The sequence below is a fragment of the Lampris incognitus genome, chromosome 2 (genome assembly GCF_029633865.1).
Source record: "Lampris incognitus isolate fLamInc1 chromosome 2, fLamInc1.hap2, whole genome shotgun sequence".
Taxonomy (NCBI): Eukaryota; Metazoa; Chordata; class Actinopteri; order Lampriformes; family Lampridae; genus Lampris; species Lampris incognitus.
In genome coordinates, this window is record NC_079212.1 from 17,378,943 (window position 1) to 17,393,819 (window position 14,877).

Genomic DNA, 14,877 nt, shown 5'->3' on the forward strand with positions numbered 1-14,877 from the left:
TATGTTCCCATATATAGTTTCATGAAGTTTGTAATACATTACAGCCGACTGTCTTTGTTAGCTTTGGTCAGAGGATCCAGTTTTACAAGGGTGCAGACTATTTACTGGTGAGCTGACAGCACACCAGCCACAATCCCTGCTACACCTTGTTTTTGCTCCCAGAAAATCAGTGTCAGCAGGTCGATTTCATACTATCTCTTACATTGGAATATTGTTCTACTGTAATATTGTCTGTCTATCAGAATCACTGCATCATCGTGCCTTTTCAAATGGGTAAAAAAAACTTAATGGAGAAAAGTCACAGATGGCAGCTTAAAGTTAACACCAGGAGTCCCTTTGCCACAGGGTCAAAGTCTCTTGCTGCATCGGTCTGCACAGGAATACCTATTATTTATTTATTTATTTATTTTTAAACCTTTGCTGTCAGCAAGCTTGGCATACAACACAGAGAAATTGCATGCCAATGTGTCCGAGACTGAGTTAATCTGCAAGTAGAGTTCAGGTTCTCCACCTGCAAAGGCAATGTTTATTGATTATCAAGACCGCTTACAATAACTATATCCTTTGGATGATCTATGGGATGTCAAAAGCACAGGGTTTTTGTTATAAATTTATAGCCACCGCCGGTCCCACTCTTCCGCATGTTTGATCAGCTAAAAAAATCAGCATCACTTCTCCAAGAGGGGGACAATCAACACAAGTGAAACAAGCAAACTCTGGGGGGGGGGAAAATTGAAATATTTATCTGATAAGACATAAGACATAAAAACAGACACTGACATATGTTCAACAAAACATAATTAAATTAATCTTATCTATATCAGTTTAGGAGGACAGCTATAGCAATAAAGGAGAAAACAGAAGAAAAAAAAGACAGGAAAAAAGGGGGTGAAAGGACTAAGAAGGATGTAACGCAGAGTGTTCCAGGGAATGTGTGAGGCAGATGCTCGTAGTGTGTATGTGCATGTGATGTGTCCACCTGTGTGTATGTGAAGTGTCTATCTGTGAGTGCATAGGATCCCAATAAATTCTCGTATCTGAGACCCGCGATTTATCGTAGTGCCTCCAAGCAGGAGACAGGCTCTACAGCCACCCATGGGCCCCAGAGTCATGCGGACACCCCATGACCAAGAGCACAAGGGTAGCGGTATATTCTGTTGCCTACCAACACGGATATTGCCAGATCGAGTTCTTGTGTTACCTTCGGCTTGGTCGGACATCCCTACAGACACAATTGGTCAGGTCTGCGGGTGGGAAGCCGGATGTGGGTATGTGTCCTGGTCACTGCACTAGCGCCTCCTCTGATCGGTTGGGGCACCTGTTTGGGGGGGAGGGATAACTGGGGGGATTAGCGTGATCCTCCCATGCGCTACGTCCTCCTGGTGAAACTCCTCACTGTCAGGTGAATAGAAGCGGCTGGCGACTCCACATGTATCAGAGGAGGCATGTGGTAGTCTGCAGCCCTCCCCGGATTGGCAGAGGGGGTGGACCAGAGATAGGGACAGCTTGGAAGAGTGGGGTAATTGGCCGGATACAATTGGGGAGAAAAAAAAGGGGGGGTGGATGATATGACAGTTATTGGGCTCATATCAGACAATGATGAAGCGGCATACAGGGAGGCAGTTCAGAACTTGACAACATGGTGTGCTAACAACAACAACCTGGTCTTAAACCCCAAAAAGACCAAGAAGATTATCGTGGACATTAGGACCTCCAAGAACATCACAGACAGTCCGGTCCACATCAACACAGAGGCTGTGGAGAGAGTCCCCAGCTCCAGGTTCCTGGGAATCACCATCACAGAAGACCTCTCCTGGGCGGACAACACCTCAGCAGTGGTGAGTAAGGCACAACAACGCCTTTATTTTCTGAGGAGGCAGGAGAACCAACCTCCCCCAAAAGCTGCTTGTCAACTTTTATAGATGCTCCACCGAGAGCATCCTAACAAACTGCATGACAGTCTGGTACAGCAGCTGCACCACAGCTGACAAAAAAGCCCTCCAGCATCTTGTGGAAACAGTGCAGGACATTGTTGGCATTGAGTTGCCTTCACCAGACCATCTTCACAACACTCGCTGTGTGAGAAGGGCTAAGAACATCATAAAAGATAATACACACCCTGGACACCATCTGTTTCAGCCCCTCCCATCACGTAGGTGCTTCAGATCAATCCGCAACACGCACAAAGAGACTGAAAAACAGCTTCTCTCCAAAAGCTGTGGCACTAATGAACTCGGACATCTCCTCGGTCCGACGAGGCTGGTGTGCTGCCACCAGTGGGCACGTGCAATACTATTTACTCACATGTCACTTTAAGCCACTTCATATCTGTCCACCACACCTTTACTGCATTTTGCTGATGATGATTTTGCACCTTGTAAGTTGTATTTTATCATTTAACTGTATTGTATTTTATACCTTATACTGCTTATATTTTGCACTTATATTGTTTAGACGCTGTACTTTTATTGCTGATATTTCATATTTCTTACCGCTTTTATTCCAGGTCCGGTTCCGGTTCCCAGCTGCGGATTGTTTGTTAAGGGCTCTGCCTACTTTTTAAATTTCAACCATTTTTTACGACTCCGTGAAACTTTTGGATTATTTTAACTGATTTTATGGTTTGCCTGTTTTATGGATTTTCACCCGATTATGAATTACATCGACTGAGAAATGCAAATCTGCGTTAATCAAGTCAAGTCGGCAACAGCTATCAGCTAAAAGGACAGCAAAGGTGTTGATCTACTGTTGTCCTACTACAACAAAACTGGCAACATGCCCAGGGGCATGGCCAAGAGAAAAGGTGCGGGTAATGGCAACGATGTGAGTAAAGGCAATGACGATCAGTTAAAGGAACAGTTAAAAGCATTAACCGATAAGTTTTCAGCTGCTATGAAGACGATTGACGAACTACTTCAAAGAATTAATCAGCTGAAACATCCATCCCATCCATCCATGATCCAAACTGCTTATCCTGCTCTAAGGGTCGCGGGGATGCTGGAGCCTATCCCAGCAGTCATTGGGTGGCAGGCGTGGAGGCACCCTGGACAGGATGCCAGACCATCACAGGGCCTCGCCAGACCATTAGCTAAAACAATCGCTCCAAGACCAACAGGGCAAACAAAGCCTTCTTGAGGACACAATGAAGGAAATTAAAGCCCTAAGGGAGCTGAGCAATGAGAGGGATAATAAAATTGTCCTTCTAGATGACCATGTGGCTGAATTGGAACAACATACGAGGATGAACGACATTATTGTCTGTGGTTTGGAGATTAAACGGCAGTATGCCATGGTACTGAGACCAGATCAATACAGCAGAGAACCCAATGAACAGGAAATGATCTCCATGGAGAACCAGGTGACCACTTTCCTGTGACACAAGGGAATTGTGATAGACAATAACAACATTGAAGCATGTCACCCTCTCCCTAGGAAAAACAGTAAGGATAAACTGGCCATAAGAATCAGATTTGCAAACAGAAAACACAAGATTGCGCTACTTAAACAAAGAAGACTGTTGAAAAGCTCCAACGTTTTCTTAAACCAGCATCTGATAAAAAGAAATCCGGACATTGCCAGAAAAGCTTGAACTCTTAAAAAAAAAAAAAACACGAAAAAAAAAAAGAAAAAGGTACAAGAAACACGGACTGCAAACTGTAAAATCTTCATAAAGCTAAAAGGATCCCTAGAGGAGGCAAAAGTGCTGGTCATCAGAGATGAGAAGGATCTTGAAAAAAAAATCAGTGAGTACTAGACAACACAACAGGGTTCAACACACCAATTAATAAAACATGCAAAGTAAAACATTATATACAACCATGAGCAGACCAGACAGTAGTCTTTCATCTCCAGCTAGAGACATCGATGAGCTAACAGCAAGGATTAGAGAACATGAAAAAAAAATGAATTAAAGACGTTCAGATATTCTGAACACAAATCACGGAATATGGAAAATGATTTCGACCCGGAAAATAATTTCTTCAACATCAACAACTGTCTGTACTACACTGATGATCAGTTTAACATGGTGGTCAACACAGATCATAACATTTCAATTATCCACATTAACAGCAGAAGCTTACATCCCAACTTCTAAAACATCACAGAATATATAAGTTGCTTCAAGAATCCATTCAACATAATAGCTATATCTGAAACATGGATTAGCCCTGAGAAAGGTGTTGACTTTGAGTTAGCTGGACATGAATTGTTTTATGAAAACAGGAGGAACAAAATGGAGGGGTGATTGCTTTGTATGTGAGCAACAGCCTCAATTACAAGGTGATAGAAGTTATGTCAACAGCTGTTGATGATGTGTTGGAACATATCACAATTGAAATCTGTATGGAAAAAAGGACGCATGCGTGAGTTGTATATACAGGTTACCGGTATCAAATATTGAAATATTTAAGGACTGGATAGAAGAAACATATTCAAAATCAACACAAAAGGATATGTTTATATGTAGGCATTTCAATATAGACCTGTTAAATCCAAATAAGAACAAAAGACAGAAGTTAATTAATACAATGTATACTTTGGGTTTATATCCTAAAATCACTAGACTTACGGGAATCACACCACACTACTACTACTACTATTACTACTACTACTACTACTACTACTTTCAGCTGCTCCCACTAGGAGTTGCCACAGTGGATCATCTGTTTCCATCTCTTCCTGTCCTCTGCATCTTCCTCTGTCACACCAGCCACCTGCATGTCCTCTCTCACCACATCCATAAACCTCCTCTTTGGCATTCCTCTTTTCCTCTTCCCTGGCAGCTCCATATTCATCATCCTTCTCCCAATATACCCATCATCTCTCCTCCACACATGTCCAACCCATCTCAATCTTGCTTCTCTTGATTTGTCTCCAAACCGTCCAACTTGAGCAGTCCCTCTAATATACACGTTCTTAATCCTGTCCTTCTTCGTCACTCTCAATGAAAATCTTAGCATCTTCAACTCTGCCACTTCCAGCTCCACCTCCTGTCTTTTCATCAGTGTCACTGTCTCCAAACCATATAACATAGCTGGTCTCACAACCATCTTGTAAACCTTCACTTTAACTCTTGCTGGTACCCTTCTGTCACAAATCACTCCCGACACTCTTCTCCACCCACTCCACTCCACTCTGCCTGCAGTCTCTTCTTCACCTGTCTTCTGTACTCTCCGTTACTTTGAACAGTTGACCCCAAGTATTTAAACTCATATGCCTTCATCACTGCTACTCCTTGCATCCTCACCATTCCACTGTCCTCCCCCTCATTCATGCATATGTATTCCATCTTGCTCCTACTGACTTTCATTCCTCTTCTCTCCAGTGCATACCTCCACCTCTCCAGGCTCTCCTCAACCTGCACCCTACTCTCGCTACAGATCATAATGTCATCCGCGAACATCATACTCCACGGAGACTCCTGCCTGATCTCGTCCGTCAACCTGTCCATCACCATTGCAAACATAAAGGGCTCAGAGCCGATCCTTAATGTAATCCCACCTCCACCTTGAACCCATCTGTCATTCCAACTGCTCACCTCACCATTGTCACACTTCCCTCATACATATCCAGCACCACTCCTACATACTTCTCTGCCACTCCCAACTTCCTCATACAATACCACACCTCCTCTCTCGGCACTCTGTCATATGCTTTCTCTAAATCTACAAAGACACATTGTAACTCCTTCTGGCCTTCTCTATACTTCTCAATCAACATTCTCAAAGCAAACATTGGCTCTGTGGTGCTCTTTCATGGCATGAATCCATACTGCTTCTCACTAATCATCCCCTCTCCTCTTAACCTAGCTTCTATTACTCTTTCCCATATCTTCATGCTGTGGCTGATCAACTTTATACCTCTGTAGTTGCTACAGTTCTGCATATCGCCCTTGTTCTTGAAAATCGGTACCAGTATGCCTCTGCTCCACTCATCAGGCATCCTCTCACTTTTAAGGATTCTGTTAAACAATCTAGTTAAAAACGCCACTGCCATCTCTGATAAACACCTCCATGCCGCCACTGGTATGTCATCTGGACCCACCGCCTTTCCACTCTTCATCCTCTTCATAGCTGCTCTCACTTCCTCCTTGCTAATCCACTGCACTTCCTGATTCACTATCCCCACATCATCCAACCATCTCTCTCTCATTTTCTTCATTCATCATACCCTCAAAGTACTCCTTCCACCTTCTTAACAAACTCTCCTCACTTGTCAGCCAATTTCCATCTCTATCCTTGATCACCCTTACCTGCTGCACATCCTTCCCAGCTTGGTCCCTCTGTCTAGCCAATCAGTACAAGTCCTTTTCTCCTTCCTTAGTGTCTAACCTCTCATACAACTCACCATATGCCTTTTCCACCTCTATCCCACTTTTTCTTTGCCAACCTCTCCCTCTGTATACTTTGCTGTACTTCCTCATTCCACCACCAAGTCTCATTGACCTTCTTCCTCTGTCCTGATGACACACCAAGTCCCTTCTAGCTGTCTCCCTCACTATTTCTGCAGTGGGTACCCAGGCATCTGACAACTCTTCACTACCACCCAGCGTCTGTTTTAATCACACCACACTGTCCCACCTTAACAGGCAATATATTAACAAAAATTATAGAAGGCAACACTGAGAGTGGGCTTTTAATAAGTGACATAAAGCCCCATGAGGCAAATTTGTAATCTGTGATATTGGGCTATACAAATAAAATTGACTTGACTTGACTTGATATCAGTGACCATCTACCAGTTTTTACCATCTATGACTGTAATTTTAGGGAGAACAAAATTCCCAACAACATTAAATATATGAGTAAGAACAGAGGAACCCATGAATGCTTTCAAAAATGAATTACTAACACATAACTGGAATATAGTATACTGTAGAGCCGAAGGAACGGAGAAGACCGTAGGTTCACACTTTAGCCGTGTAGGCAACTTTCTTTAATCCACGGTAAATCAGAGAGCAACCAAACCACAGCTCGACTGAGCGGAGGTGGCAAGAATAATCAGAAAACTGGCTGGACAACCATAACTTAACCCTGCGTTAACCTGCCAGGGCAACCATGACTTAACCCTTAGTTCCTGGGTTGAATTCTGTCCCCAATACGTGTCCACCACATGAGCCCCCCCAGAATTCGCCCTAGTAATCGAAGTCAGGCAGGCGCGGGGGGACAACAGGCCGTCCGCGGCGGCTCCGGATAACGGGGGCCGGAGTGTCTCTGGGAGGCATTGACGCGGGCCTGTGGAGGTCGGCCTGAGGAGCAGAAGAGGCAGCTCGGGCCTCCACGGGGGGAGGAGGCGGAGCCGGGGGACGACCGCGACGAGGAGGTTGGGCTAACTCCAACGGCTGCGTCAAGTCCAGGTGTGCGGGTTTAACTCGGTCCACTGAAACATGCTCGGCCGTGCCCCCAAAATCCACCACCAGGTGCTTAGTTCCCCGTTCCAGGACGCGGAAGGGGCCGTCATAAGGGGGTTGCAGAGGGGGGCGGTGTGCGTCGTGACGGATGAACACGTAGTCTGCTGACTGCAGACCTGGGGGCACCTGGGACACCGGCGCGCCGTGTTGGGCGGTAGGGACGGGTGTGAAAGCTCTGACCCCGTCCAGCAAGGAGGCTCGTTGGTCCACAGCTGACCAGGGACGCGTTGCATTGGGCATGAAATCGCCTGGGACTCGCAGCGGCGTGCCGTACACCAGCTCCGCAGAGGAGGCTTGTAGGTCTTCCTTCGGGGCGGTCCGCAGGCCCAGCATGACCCATGGGAGCTTGTCGACCCAGTTGCAGTCCTTGAGAGTAGCCCGAAGCGCAGCCTTCATGGACCGGTGGAAGCGCTCACATAGGCCGTTCGCCTGAGGGTGGTAGGCGGTAGTGCGATGAAGCTTGACGCCCAGAGCCTCACCCACAGCACTCCATAGCTCTGAGGTAAACTGTGGCCCGCGGTCAGATGAAAGGTCGGAAGGCGTACCGAAACGTGAGACCCACGACCCAATAAAAGCCCGGGCCACATCAGCAGACGTCGTGGATGCCAGGGGAACAGCTTCAGGCCAGCGCGTAGTCCTGTCCACCACAGTGAAGAGGTAGGTGAACCCATGGGAGGGGGGTAGGGGACCAACCAGGTCGACGTGGACATGGTCAAATCGTCTCTCCGGCACTGCGAAGCGTTCCAGGGGCGCCTTAATGTGGCGGTGTATCTTAGCCCGCTGACAGGCAACACACGAGTCGGCCCACGCTTTCACGTCTCTCTTAAGTCCCTCCCACACAAACTTAGCAGAGGTCAGGCGCACGGATGGCTTACCGCCTGGATGAGAGAGGCCGTGCACAGCTTCAAATACGGGGCGTCTCCAGCTGTGCGGGACGATGGGCCTGGGCTGTCCTGTGGAGACGTCACACAGGAGGGTGGCACCTGTGTCGCTGAAAGGAACGTCCTGCAGGCGGAGCCCCGTGTCGGAGGCCCGGAGACGGAGGATGCTCGGGTCCGTGGCCTGGTCAACGGCCATCTGTGCATAGTCAAGGCCTAGGTGGACCGCTCCAATCACTGCCCTAGAGAGGCAGTCAGCTACCTGGTTAGACTTACCAGCGACGTGCTGGATGTCGGTAGTGAATTCCGAAATGTAGGAGAGTTGTCGCTGCTGGCGAGCGGACCATGGCTCGGCCGTCTTGGACATGGCAAACGTGAGGGGCTTGTGGTCCACGTACGCAGTAAACTCGCGGCCCTCTAGCAGGAAACGGAAATGCCGGACAGCGAGCCAGAGACCGAGGAGTTCCCTGTCAAAAGTACTATACTTGCGCTCTCGGGGTGTAAGCTGGCGACTGAAAAAGGCCAAAGGCTGCCAAGCCCCCCCCACCCACTGTTCGTGAACCGCACCAACAGCATAGTCCGATGCATCCGTGGTTATGGAAATAGGCGCTGTAGGTGAAGGATGCGCTAGCAGGGTAGCCTGGGAGAGCGCAGCTTTAGTCTCGGTGAACGCACGGTCCCGCTCTGCTGTCCAGTCGACCGCCTGGTTGGGGGACATGCCTTTCAGCGCCTCGTACAGTGGCCGGATGATAAAGGCGGCTCGAGGAATGAAGCGGTGGTAGAATGTCACCATCCCGATGAACTCCCTGAGCGCACGAGCTGTTTGGGGGCGCGGAAAGGCCGCCACCGCTTCCACCTTTGAGGGCAGGGGGACTGCCCCGTCCCCAGTGATGCGATGCCCGAGGAAATCAATGGCTGTCAGCCCGAACCGGCACTTCGCCGGGTTGACGATCAGCCCATGCTGGCTGAGGCGTGTGAAGAGGGCATGAAGATGGGACAGGTGTTCTTCCTTGGAGGCGCTGGCGATGAGTATGTCGTCCAAATAGACGAAGAGGAAAGGAAGGCCACGGAGCACTGAATCCATCAGCCGCTGAAAGGACTGGGCCGCGTTTTTGAGTCCAAATGGCATTCGTAGGAATTCAAATAGGCCGAATGGGGTAGTCACCGCTGTCTTGGGGATATCTGAGGGGTGCACGGGAACTTGATGATAACCACGGACCAGGTCGACTTTTGAGAAGACGCATTTGCCAGACAGGTTTGCAGAAAAGTCCTGGATATGCGGGACAGGATAGCGGTCGGGCGTGGTGGCGTCATTTAGTCGGCGGTAGTCCCCGCATGGGCGCCAACCTCCATCAGGCTTAGCGACGATGTGGAGTGGGGACGCCCACGGGCTGTCAGAGCGGCGGATGATCCCCATGCGTTCCAGGTGCTCGAACTCAGACTTGGCAATGGCGAGTTTGGCGGGGTCGAGACGCCTGGCTCTGGCGTAGACCGGGGGCCCCTTCGTAGCAATGTGATGCTCCACCCCATGCTTAGCGGTGGGTGCAGAGAAGGTAGGCTGGGTGAGGTCAGGGAACTCAGCGAGGAGGCGGGTGAACTTGTCTGCCTCTGAGAGAGAGTTGGCTAGACCTGCATAGGCCGCTTCCCTCCGCGTACATGCGAAGGAGGAGAAGGTTAAGGCATCGACCAGACGGCTGTTCTGAATGTCCACTAGCAAACCGTAAGCGCACAAAAAATCAGCTCCGAGGAGGGGAAGCGTTACATTGGCCATGACGAACTCCCACGTGAAACGTTGTCCACCAAAACACAGTTCTACAGACCGCACGCCGTAGGTGTGGATAGGGCTGCCGTCAGCCGTCGCCAACTGGGGGCCCCGCTCCCCGCCCATGATGTCGACGTCAGTAGCAGGGAGCACGCTTCTCTGTGCGCCCGTGTCACAAAGAAATCGCCGACCGGAGATGGTGTCGAGGATGAAGAGTAACCTGCTCGTATCGCCAACACTCATGGCCACTACTGAGTGTTGGCCCTCTCGTTTCCCGTCGGCCTGTAGTTGCAGGGGGAACGGCACCGTTTAGCTTTCGCACCAAATCGAGCGTGGTACATACAGAGTCTAGAGGGCTTGTAGCGGTCTGATGCTGTGGCGCCACCGTCGGGCCACGCCCGCGATGTCGGCGGGGGGCCAGTGAAGGTAGGAGCCAGCACCCCGGCATGGGAGGAACGTTGTGTAGCGACGAAGAATCGGTCAGCCTCCTTTGCCAGCTCACGGGGATCAGTGATGGTGGAGTTAGCGAGCGCAGTCTGGACGTGGGGCGGCATGTTGCGCAGAAACAGCTCCATAAACAGGAAACATGGCTTTTCTTGACCCAGTAGGTTTAACATCCTGCTCATTAGCTCCGATGGTTTGCCATCTCCCAAGCCCTGAATTGCGAAGAGGCGACGTGCTCTCTCCGTTGTTGACAGTTCAAAAGTTTCAAGGAGGAGATGTTTAAGTGCGGCGTATTTACCATCGGCCGGTGGGTTGGTTATGAAACCGCTTATCCTGGAAGCCGTAGCGCACCCCAGCGCTGCCAATACGTAGTAGTACCTGGTCTCGTCTGCTGTTATGTCTCTGAGCGCGAACTGTGCCTCAGCCTGCGCGAACCATGTAGCCGCGGAAGACTCCCAAAACTCCGGCAGTTTAATTGCAACGGCGTTCGTAGCCATAATGTGTGTGGTTTCAGAAAACTTATCCGAAAACCGACGTCGGGGTCACCAGTGTAGAGCCGAAGGAACGGAGAAGACCGTAGGTTCACACTTTAGCCGTGTAGGCAACTTTCTTTAATCCACGGTAAATCAGAGAGCAACCAAACCACAGCTCGACTGAGCGGAGGTGGCAAGAATAATCAGAAAACTGGCTGGACAACCATAACTTAACCCTGCGTTAACCTGCCAGGGCAACCATGACTTAACCCTTAGTTCCTGGGTTGAATTCTGTCCCCAATACGTGTCCACCACAATACAAAGAAAAAGACACTGAACGGTTCATTCCTTTTTTTTTTTTTTCCTAATTTATTTCTGATTTTTCCCTTTTTTCTCCCAATTTAGTGGCCAATCGATCCCTATTGTAATTAAAACACCCACCCTCGTACTGCATGCGTTCGCCAACTGCATCTCTGCGGCCGGCAGTCTCGAAGGAGACACCTCCCCCCTTTCGTGACAAGGCAACTCCAGACCGAACCACTGCTTTTTCCGACACACACAGAGACGCATTCATGTGACGAACACAAGCCGACTCCACCCCCCTCCGGAAGACAGCGTTGCCAATGATTGCTGCTTCATCGAGTCCGGCCATAGTCGGATCTGACGAGACCGGGGCGCGAACCCCAGTCCCCAGTGGGCAACTGCATCGACACAAAGCCGATGCTTAGACCGCTACACCACCGCGGACCCTGACAGGTTCATTCCTAAACATATTCCAATCCTTATATGATAAGAATTGTCCAATAGAACAATTCACCAGTAAACAGAAATATAAAGTTAGTCGATGGATCACAAAGGCACTACGCAATGCTTGTCATAAAAAATAAACTCTATATAGAATTCATAAAGCACAGAACCACTGAAGCAGAAATAAAATACAAAAACTATAAAAACAAGCTAACATTGTGAGGATATGCAAGACGAAATACTACAACAAAGAATTAGTGATCAATAAAAACAATACCAAAGGTATATGAAATGTGTTGAAATGTATTATTGGAAACGGATCTAGAAGCTCAAGCTGCCCTCAATACTTTACAGATAATGATAACACCATAAATAACATGGAAGATGTGGTCAATGGCTTCAACAGATTTGCCTAAAACTGGAAAAAAAATCAATGACACACAATCAATCACAGAGGGGAATGATAGCGATTATGGGGAGCAAAATCGAAGTTCTATTTTTCTTAGAGCGATAGAAGAGAAGGACATCGTGGACATTGTAAACAAATGTGAGAACAAAAAATCCACTGACTGGAATGATATTGATATGACAATAGTTAAGAAAGTAATTGAGGGTATTGCAAAACCACTAAACCATATCTATAACATGTCCTTTCAATCTGGTAAAGTTCCAAGCAAAATGAAAATCGCAAATGTCATACCCTTATATAAAACCGGATAGACACCAATTTACAAACTACAGACCGATTTAATTTCATAGTGTCACAATTCTCCAAAATATTAGAAAAACTAGTTGCTGTTAGACTAGACAAATTCATTGAGAAGCACAATCTGCTGACCAATAGTCAGTAAGGGTTTCGACCAAACAGATTGACATCTCTGGCACTCATTGAATTAATTGAAGAAATAACTAATTGCATAGACCAAAAAAAGTTTGTTGTGGAAATATTTATAGACTTAAAAATGATTTTGACACTATTGAGCACAATAGATTAATGGGCAAATTGGAAAGGTATGGTATCAGAGGGGTGGTACAGAATTGGCCAAGAATCTATTTCAGTAACAGGCAGCAGTTTGTAAAGATAGGTGAACATAAATCGTTACGCATGAATATTACTAGTGGTGTACCCCAGGGGTCAGTTTTAGGTCCAAAACTGTTCATTCTGTATTTAAATTATATATGCAAGATGTCAAAAATATTGAAATTTTTTTATTTGCGGATTACACGAATATATATTTTGTTCTGGTGAGAATTTACAGCAGCTTTTGGAGGTGACTAAATTGAAAAATTAAAACAGTGGTTTCATAAAAGCAAAGTATCCTTAAATCTGGACAAAACAAAGCTCATGTTGTTTGGAAACTATACAATAAACACCAAAATAAAAGTAGTGATAGACAATATCCAACTAGAAAGAGGATAATAATAATAATAAGAAGAATCATTATCATCATCATAATCATAAATTGAGTTTGTATAGTGCTTCTCATCTGGGGAGACAGATCTCAAAGCGCTTCACAGATAAATGACTATAGTAAAAGAAAAAATAAAATATTATTAAGATTAAGGATATGAAAATAAATTCCTAGGTGTGATACTAGACCACAAAATCTGCTGGAAATCTCACATAACATTTGCGCGCAAAGCTGGCAAGGAGTATTGCAGTCATGAGAATAGCAAGACACATTCTGGATCATAAATCATTGCACACTCTGTGTTGCTCATTTATTTTACCATATCTGGTCTACTGTGTGGAGGTATGGGGTAAAACCTACAAAACCAACCTACAACCATTATGTATACTGCAAAAAAGAGCCATAATGATAGTTAATAACGTAAGCTATCATGAACACACCAACAGGCTATTTTTTAAGTCAAGTGCCTTGAACTTCAGGGATTTAGTAGAATTTAACACAGCACACATAATGTTCAAAGCAAGAAACAATCTACTAGTAATATACAAAAAAATATTCTCAGATAGAGAAGGGGAATATAATTTGACAGAGAAATTAAACTTCAAGAAATTATGAGTTCATATAACTTTGAAGAGCATGGGCATTTCAATCTGCAGGGTAAAATTGTGTAAGAGTCTGGGCATGGAACTCAAAGAAAGGACAAACATTACGCAGTTCAAGAAGAAGTACAAAGGAGTGATTATCAAGAGATACAGGGACGATGAAGAGTTGTGCTAACTGTCTAAGTTTGTATTTTCTAAACATTTCTTTTTTCTTTTTTTAAAATTTTTTCTTTCTATGACACCGAGTGGATATTTGGGTTGTACATAGCATTGAGATCTGTTTATTCTTGGTACATGACATTAGGATTTCTTTTTCTTCTTTTTTTTTCTTTCTCTCATGTTTTTGATGTGTTTTTTTTCTTCTTTTTTCTCTTATTGTTCACATTAGTTGAGTTTGTATTGTGCAGCACAACTTGCATTGAAATGGAACTATATAGTACAGTGGGAATTGAGTTTGAAATGTATAGTAGCTGAATTAACTTAAGAGTAAGTGAGAAGGGGTAGGAAAAATAAGTGTATACTTCCTCCTACTCCTTTTCCAAAATGTAACAAATAATCTGATGCATATGGAGATTTGTTTGCCGAGTTTGTAGTGTGGATCTGTTGATCATTTCAGATTATTGGCAATGGCTTATCTCTATATCCTGTTCATCTAGATGTTTGAAATAAATCATCATTCATTCGTTCATTCATTCATTTATTCAAATGTATGCACCATTTTGAGATTGATCCAACTGCAATTTCACAATGCACAATGACAATAAAGTTCTTGAATCTTGAATTTTGAGGTGGCGGCGCGTATACCCAAGTAGAAGAGAGTGGTGATTGCAGTGGACTTCAATGGGCATGTTGGTGACGGGAACAGAGGTGATGGGCAGGTATGGTGTCAAGGAGAGGACTGTGGAAGGATTGATGGTGGTGGATTTTGCGAAAAGGATGGAAATGGCTTTGGTCTATACATATTTCAAGAAGGGAGGAACACAGGGTGATGTATAAGAGTGCAGGAAAGTGCACACAGGTGGACTATATATTATGTAGGAGGCACGATCTGAAAGGGATTGGAGACGGCAAGCTGGTGACAGGGGAGAACATATAGCTAGGCGGCATCGGATGGTGGTCTGTAGGATGACTTTGGAGATCAAGAAGAA